Genomic DNA, 8,667 nt, shown 5'->3' with positions numbered 1-8,667 from the left:
CTCGGTGGCCTATTGGTTAGAGTGTACATCCCGAGGTCAAAATGTACCAAAGGCATTAAAATAGCACTTGTTGGCTCCAATGGTGCACAGCGCTAAGAGCTTCGAGCGGGGAGACCGGACTCGTCAGCCCGATGTCAGCTTATAAAATGATTGGCTGAAGTGTCTGGTGTCTTCGGTATGGTATTTCAGTGGCGGCAGCACTTTGACCGTATTCGCCCTGCCGATCCAATAATACACGGACCGTATAACATGACTAAGTTAACGTATAACGTGGCCACAGTAAAGAAAAATGGGCATGCGCAAAACAAAGATAACTTTTGGAAATACATATACAAGATACACTGGTTGAGCCAATCGCTATTGCAGTGCAAACCAGACAGATAGGAGAACATATATATGATGCATACTCTTCGCACCCATCGATACATTGTATTACACTACATAGCTTGTAACTGTCCCAAATGTGGTAAATATGCCTTTGGACATTACTTGAAAACGTATATGTCCTGTGTTTGTTGAAACAGATCACAGATTTTCAGCACACATAGAGTACATGGGTAGCGCTTTGCACTCAGTAATTTTCAGCTTTACAGCTGTAACGGTTTTCTCTTAACAGACCTTCAAATATGGTGGGAATTGCGCTTTTTCGCGTTTTCAACACAATTTGAGGTAAAACTACACGTCGCCAGAAAGTGCAGATTCATGATCAGGACGTCAAACTACGTCGGGTAGCATGCTTACAATGTTTGTGCCTTCATCCTAGACGCAAATGCATTTAAAATGCATCGTATAACATGGGGGCGTCAAAGTGCCAGATATAACAAGTCGGCCTTTGGACAATATTTGAAGCACTGCAACTCCCTCATCTATTGACACACTTCCATGATTTTCCGCACGCCTACAGTACACATATAACCCTTTGCACTTAGTCATTTTCAGCTCCACAGCTGCAGCAGTTTTTTGTCACGTGACCTCCAAATATGGGTGAAAATTCCACTTTTTCACACTTTCATAGCAATTGGCGACAAAACCGTGCGTGGGAAAAAACCACCAGATTCGTCATCAGAACATCGAACTACGCCTAGCAGCCAATTTAAAACATTGAAATTGACAACATTTTCATCGCCTGACAAATTGCCGAAGCTGGGATCGAATTCTGACATGACTGACAGGCGTCACGGGAAGGAGAAAACATAGACAAAAGAACAATTAAAGTTTGTACTTTCATGTCTCAATCCACGACCTGCCATGCACAGACACACTGCTCTACTGATATCTAGGCCGTTGTTAGAAAGTCAACACCTGGACCACAGCACATGGCGATGTCTGTCAATCACCCTGGCCTGGTTAGCGTATAGTAAAGAACACAAAGCCTGCGCAAAACAAAGCCTGCGCAAAACAAAGCTAACTTTGACATGTTCACGTCGTTTGCTGTTGTAGTTAGATCACTACGTCATCTAATAGAGTACTGTATAGCTAAATGTCATCCCACAACCGTTTCGGGAGATCACGGCCAGTGTAGTGAAAAATTGCGCTTTTTCGCCTTTTGATCGCAATTTGCGGCAAAACTGTACGTCGCCATCAAGAAATATGTCCAAATTCATGATTAGCACGTCAAACTACGTCTGGTGGCATGCTTACAATGTTCGTGTGTTCATCCTAGTCGCAAATGCATTTAAAATGCATCATATAACATGGGGACGTCAAAGTGCCAAACATAGCCAATCGGCCTTTCGACAATTTTTCAAGCCCTGCAACTCCCACATCCATTACGACAGTTCAACGATTTTCAGTACGCCTACTGTAACCATATAGCCCTTTACACTCAGTCATTTTCAGCTCCACAGCTGCAGCAATTTTGTGTCACGTGACCTCCAAACATGGTCTAGAATTGTACTTTTTCGCACTTTCATAGCAACTGGCGAAAAAAACAGTGCGTCGGAGAAAGAAAAAAAACACCAGATTCGTCATCAGAACATCCAACTACGCCTAGCAGCCTACTTAAAACCTTGAAATTGACAACATTTTCATCGCCTGACAAATTGGCTAAGCTGGGATCGAACTCTGACATGACTGACAGGCATCAGCGGTAAGAAAAAAGAAAGAAAGAAGAAAAATCATAGTTTGTACTCTTATATCTCAATCCGCGACCTGCCATGCAGCTCTACTGATATCTAGGCCGTTGTTTGAAAATCCACGCCTGGACCAGAGCACATGGCGATGTCTGTCAATCACCCTGGCCTGGTTAGCGTATAGTAAAGAAGACAAGGCCTGCGCAAAACAAAGCTAACTTTTGCAGGTCCACTTCGTTTGCTGTTGTAGTTAGATCTCTACGCCTTCTAATAGAATACTGGAGTTAGATGGGAACTGGAATCAATGTCATCCTACAACCGTTTCGGGAGATCACGGACAGTGTAGCCGAAAGCATCAGGTCAAATACTACAAACCCAGTCCAGTCCCCATCTAACTCCATGTTAAAGCTATAGGATTCCCATCTTTTTCTAAACAAAAAACGGTCTTGTCATTAAAACGCTTGTAGCGAAAAAACTCTTGATCGGAGCTCAAATCCGTTGACGAATGCTCAAAAGAGCATGTCTTGGGCTACAATTTCGTGCAGGTTGCACATTTCTAACTGCCATAGTTCTCGAGTTACAGTTCATTGAAGTTACGTCACTTTTTTGAGTTTTTTGCTTATATCTCAAAAACTTACACAGATATACAGAAAATACAATCAGATTCGGAATCAGCAGCTCAAGACACATCAGAATACGTTGAGAACAATTGAACTTTGAGAATTTTTTGTGACGTCACAAATTCGACCAATGGCGAACTTCCAGAATTTTGACCAGAAGTGAACCATTTTCGCAAACTTTAAAGAACTCGTGACTTACTTGCTGCATGTCAAATTTGAAAAGAATCGGTTCAGTGGTTCTGGAGAAGAAGATTTTCAAAAGTTTTACACAAAATCCAACATGGCGGCAAAACTACGTGACATGAAAAAAAAATGGAGAATTTATCCCTGGAAAATCTCCGCCAGAATTTGTGTGCAAAATTTGAGACCTCTATGTTGAACGGTAAAAAAGTTTCCTTGCTAACAAGGTCGGTGAAAAAATAATAATAATAATAACTAGAATGGATCTGCGAATAGCAGATCCTAGGCCGGGATCCCGGATCTGATCGATGACGTTTTCCCCTTCATGTTCTGTGTTCGAAGGACACATGTTTCACATACACGGCGTTCAATGTTTCCATGCGACCTTACACCGTTTATCACTTAGTCAGTCGGCCGGTCATTTGCAATCCCTAGAATAGATCGGCGACCTTAATGATGCTACGCTATGCCCAGTGAAAAACTGTCGTTTCTGGCCATACTTAGAACGCTATTTGTAAGAAATAAGACAAAAACACGACCAGTGTAACAGCAAGTTTGTACAAGTTTGAACTGGAATCAATGTCATCCTACAACCGTTTCTTGAGATCACGGACAGTGTAGCCGAAAGCATCAGGTCAAATACTACAAACCCAGTCCAGTCCCCATCTAAATCCATGTTAAATCAATAGGATTCCCATCTTTTTCTAAACAAAAACGGTGTTGTTATTTAAACGCCACTAGCGAGAAAACTATTAATCGGAGCTCAAATCCGTTGACGAATGATCGAAAGAGCATGTCTTGAACTACATTTTCATGCAGACTGCACATTTCTAGCTGTCATAGTTCTCGATTAAAAGGCCATTAAAATTACGTAATTTTTTTAGTTTTTTGCCCATATCTCAAAAAGTTACACAGATATAGAAAAAATACAACCAGATTCGGAATCAGCAGCTCAAGATACATCAAAATACGTTCAGAACATTTGAACTTTGAGAACTTTTTGTGACGTCACAAATTCGACCAATAGCGAGCTTCCAGAATTTTGACCGGAAGTGAACCATTTTCGCAAACTTTAAAGAACTCGTGACCTACTAGCTGCATGTCAAATTTGAAAACGATCGGTTCAGTAATTCTGGAGAAGAAGTTTTTTAAAAGTTTTACACAAAATCCAATATGGCGGCCGAACCACGTGACATGAAAAAAAAATGGAGAATTTATCCCTGGAAAATGTCCGCCAGAATATGTGTGCAAAATTTCAGACCTCTATGTTGAACAGTAAAAAAGTTTCCTTGCTAACAAAGTCGGTGAAAAAAAAATAATAATAATAATAATAATAATAATAAGAAAAAACAGAACGAAAACAATAGGGATCCCGTTCGGGAGAACGGGATCCCTAATAACTAGAATGGATCTGCGAATAGCAGATCCTAGGCCGGGATCCCGGATCGGATCGATGAAGTTTTCCCCTTCATGTTCTGTGTTCGAAGGACACATGTTTCACATACACGGCTTTCAAAGTTTCCATGCGACCTTACACCTTTCGCCATTGAGGCAGTCGGCCGGTTATTTGCATTCCCTCGAATAGATTGGCGACCTTAATGATGCTACGCTATGCCCAGAGAAAAACGGTCGTTCCTTGGCAGACTTAGCCCGCTAATTGTAAGAAATAAGGCAAAAACACGACCAGTGTAACAGCAAGTTTGTACATTCACATCTCAATCCACGACATGCCATGCACAGACTAACTGCTCCACTCATAGCTCGGCCATCGTTAGAAAGTCAGCACTTGGACCAGTTCACATATCCATATTTGTTAATCACCCTGGATTGTTTAACGTATAGTAAAGAGCACGAGGTCTGCGCAAAACAAAGCTAACTTTTACAGGTCCATGTCGTTTGCTGTTGTAGTTAGATCTCTACGCGATCTAATGGAGTACTGGAGTTAGATGGGAACTGGAATCAATGTCATCCTACAACCGTTTCGGGAGATCACGGACAGTGTAGGCGAAAGCATCAGGTCAAATACTATGAACCCAGTCCAGTCCCCATCTAACTCCATGTTAAAGCAATGGGATTCCCATCTTTTTCTAAACAAAAAACGGTGTTGTGATTTAAACGCTTCTAGCGAGAAAACTATTGATCGTAGCTGAAATCCGTTGACGAATGCTCGAAAGAGCATGTCTTGGGCTACAATTTCGTGCAGGTTTCACGTTTCTAGCTGCCATAGTTCTCGAGTTACAGGTCATTGAGGTTACGTCACTTTTTTCAGTTTTTTGCTGATATCGTAAAAAGTTACACAGATATGCAAAAAACACAACCAGATTCAGAATCAGCAGCTCAAGATACATCAGAATACGTTCAGAACAATTGAACTTTAAGAACTTTTTGTGACGTCACAAATTCGACCAATGGCGAACTTCCAGAATTTTAAGCGAAAGTAAACCATTTTCGCAAACTTTAAAGAACTCGTGACCTACTAGCTGCATGTCAAATTTGAAAACGATCGGTTCAGTGGTTCTGGAGAAGAAGATTTTTAAAAGTTTTACACAAAATCCAATATGGCGGCCGAACCACGTGACATGAAAAAAAAATGGAGAATTTATCCCTGGAAAATCTCCGCCAGAATTTTTGTGCAAAAATTGAGACCTCTATGTTGAACGGTAAAAAAGTTTCCTTGCTAACAAAGTCGGTGAAAAAAAAATAATAATAATAATAATAATAATAATAATAAGAAAAAACCGAACAATTACAAAAGGGATCCCGTTCGGGAGAACGGGATCCCTAATAATAATAATAAGAAAAAACAGAACGATTACAATAGGGATCCCGTTCGGGAGAACGGGATCCCTAATAATAACTAGAATGGATCTGCAAATAGCAGATCCTGGGCCGGGATCCCGGATCGGATCGATGACGTTTTCCCCTTCATGTTCTGTGTTCGAAGGACACATGTTCCACATACACGGCTTTCAAAGTTTCCATGCAACCTTACACCGTTTGTCACTTAGTCAGTCGGCCGGTCATTTGCAATCCCTCGAATAGATCGGCGACCTTAATGATGCTACGCTATGCCAAGTGAAAAACGGTCGTTCCTTGGCAGACTTAGTCCGCTATTTGTAAGAAATAAGGCAAAAACACGACCAGTGTAACAGCAAGTTTGTAGATTCACATCTCAATCTACGACCTGCCATGCACAGACTCACAGCTCCACTGATAGCTCGGCCATCGTTAGAAAGTCAGCACTTAGACCACGGCACATGTCCATATCTGTTAATCACCCTGGACTGTTTAACGTATAGTAAAGAGCACGAGGTCTGCGCAAAACAAAGCTAACTTTTACAGGTCCATGTCATTTGCTGTTGTTCTTAGATCTCTACGCCTTCTAATAGAGTACTGGAGTTAGATGGGAACTGGAATCAATGTCATCCTACAACCGTTTCGGGAGATCACGGACAGTGTAGCTGAAAGCATCAGGTCAAATACTACAAACCCAGTCCAGTCCCCATCTAACTCCATGTTAAAGCAATAGAATTCCCATCTTTTTGTAAACAAAAAACGGTGTTGTGATTTAAACGCTTGTAGCGAAAAAAATATTGATCGGAGCTCAAATCCATTGACGAATGCTCGAAAGAACATGTCTTGGGCTACAATTTCGTGCAGGTTGCACATTTCTAGCTCCCAGAGATCTCGAGTTACAGGTCATTGAAGTTACGTAACTTTTTTGAGTTTTTTCCTAATATCTCAAAAAGTTACACAGATATACAAAAAATACATGCAGATTCAGAATCAGCAGCTCAAGATACACCAGAATACGTTGAGAACAATTGAACTTTGAGAACTTTTTGTGACGTCACAAATTCGACCAATAGCGAACTTCCAGAATTTTGACCGGAAGTAAACTGTTTTCTCAAACTTTAAAGAACTCGTAACTTACTAGCTGCATGTTAAATTTAAAAAAGATCGGTTCAATGGTTCTGGAGAAGAAGATTTTTAAAGGTTTTACACAAAATCCAATATGGCGGCCGAACCACGTGACATGAAAAAAAAATGGAGAATTTATCCCTGGAAAATCACCGCCAAAATATGTGTGCAAAATTTGAAATCTGTATGTTGAACAGTAAAAAAGTTTCCTTGCTAACAAAGTCGGTGAAAAAAAAATAATAATAATAAGAAAAAACAGAACGATAACAATAGGGATCCCGTTCCGGAAGAACGGGATCCCTAATAATAATAAGAAAAAACAGAACGATTACAATAGGGATCCCGTTCGGGAGAACGGGATCCCTAACTAGAATGGATCTGCGAATAGCAGATCCTAGGCCGGGATCCCGGATCGGATCGATGACGTTTTCCCCTTCATGATCTGTGTTCGAAGGACCCATGTTCCACATACACGGCTTTCAAAGTTTCTATGCGACCTTACACCGTTTGTCACTGAGGCAGTCGGCCGGTCATTTCCAATCCCTCGAATAGATCGGCGACCTTGATGATGCTACGCTATGCCCAGTGAAAAACGGTCGTTCCTTTGCAGACTTAGCCCATTAATTGTAAGAAATAATGCAAAAACACGACTAGTGCAACACAAAGTTTGTACAGACTCACAGCTCCACTGATAGCTTGGCCAGCGTTAGAAAGTCAGCACTTGGACCACGGCACATGTCCATATCTGTCAATCACCCTGAACTGTTTAACGTATAGTAAAGAGCACGAGGTCTGCGCAAAACAAAGCTAACTTTTACAGGTCCATGTCATTTGCTGTTGTAGTTAGATCTCTACGCCTTCTAATAGAGTACTGGAGATAGATGGGAACTGGAATCAATGTCATCCTACAACCGTTTCGGGAAATCACGGACAGTGTAGCCGAAAGCATCAGGTCAAATACTACAAACCCAGTCCAGACCCCATCTAACTCCATGTTAAAGCAATGGGATTCCCACCTTTTTCTAAACAAAAAACGGTGTTGTCATTTAAACGCTTGTAGCGAAAAATCTATCGATCGCAGCTCAAATCCATTGACGAGTGCTCGAAAGAGCATGTCTTGGGCTACAATTTCGTGCAGGTTGCACATTTCTAGCTGTCATAGTTCTCGAGTTACAGGTCATTCAAATTACGTAACTTTTTTAGGTTTTTTGCTAATATCTCAAAAAGTTACACAGATATGCAAAAAACACAAGCAGATTCAGAATCAGCAGCTCAAGATACACCAGAATACGTTCAGAACAAATGAACTTTGAGAACTTTTTGTGACGTCACAAATTCGACCAATAGCGAGCTTCCAGAATTTTGACCGGAAGAGAACCATTTTCGCAAACTTTAAAGAACTCGTGACTTACTAGCTGTATGTGAAGTTTGAAAACGATCGGTTCAGTGGTTCTGGAGAAGAAGATTTTTAAAGATTTTACACAAAATCCAATATGGCGGCCGAACCACGTGACATAGCAAAAAAGTGGAGAATTTGTCCCGAGATATTCACCGCCAGATTATGTGTGCAAAATTTCAGACCTGTATGTTGAACGGTAAAAAAGTTTCCATGCGAACAATGTCGGTGAAAAAAAAATAATAATAATAATAATAAGAAAAAACAGAACGATTACAATAGGGATCCCGTTCGGGAGAACGGGATCCCTAATAATAAGAAAAAACCGAACAATTACAAAAGGGATCCCGTTCGGGAGAACGGGATCCCTAATAATAAGAAAAAACAGAACGATTACAATAGGGATCCCGTTCCGGAAGAACGGGATCCCTAATGACCAGGCCATTTCCTCACGAAGGGTTGCATTCAAGATGACATA

Source organism: Liolophura sinensis, chromosome 13 (assembly GCF_032854445.1).
Source record: "Liolophura sinensis isolate JHLJ2023 chromosome 13, CUHK_Ljap_v2, whole genome shotgun sequence".
Lineage (NCBI taxonomy): Eukaryota > Metazoa > Mollusca > Polyplacophora > Chitonida > Chitonidae > Liolophura > Liolophura sinensis.
The sequence above is the reverse complement of the archived record's forward strand: the minus strand, read 5'-3'. Positions refer to the sequence as shown.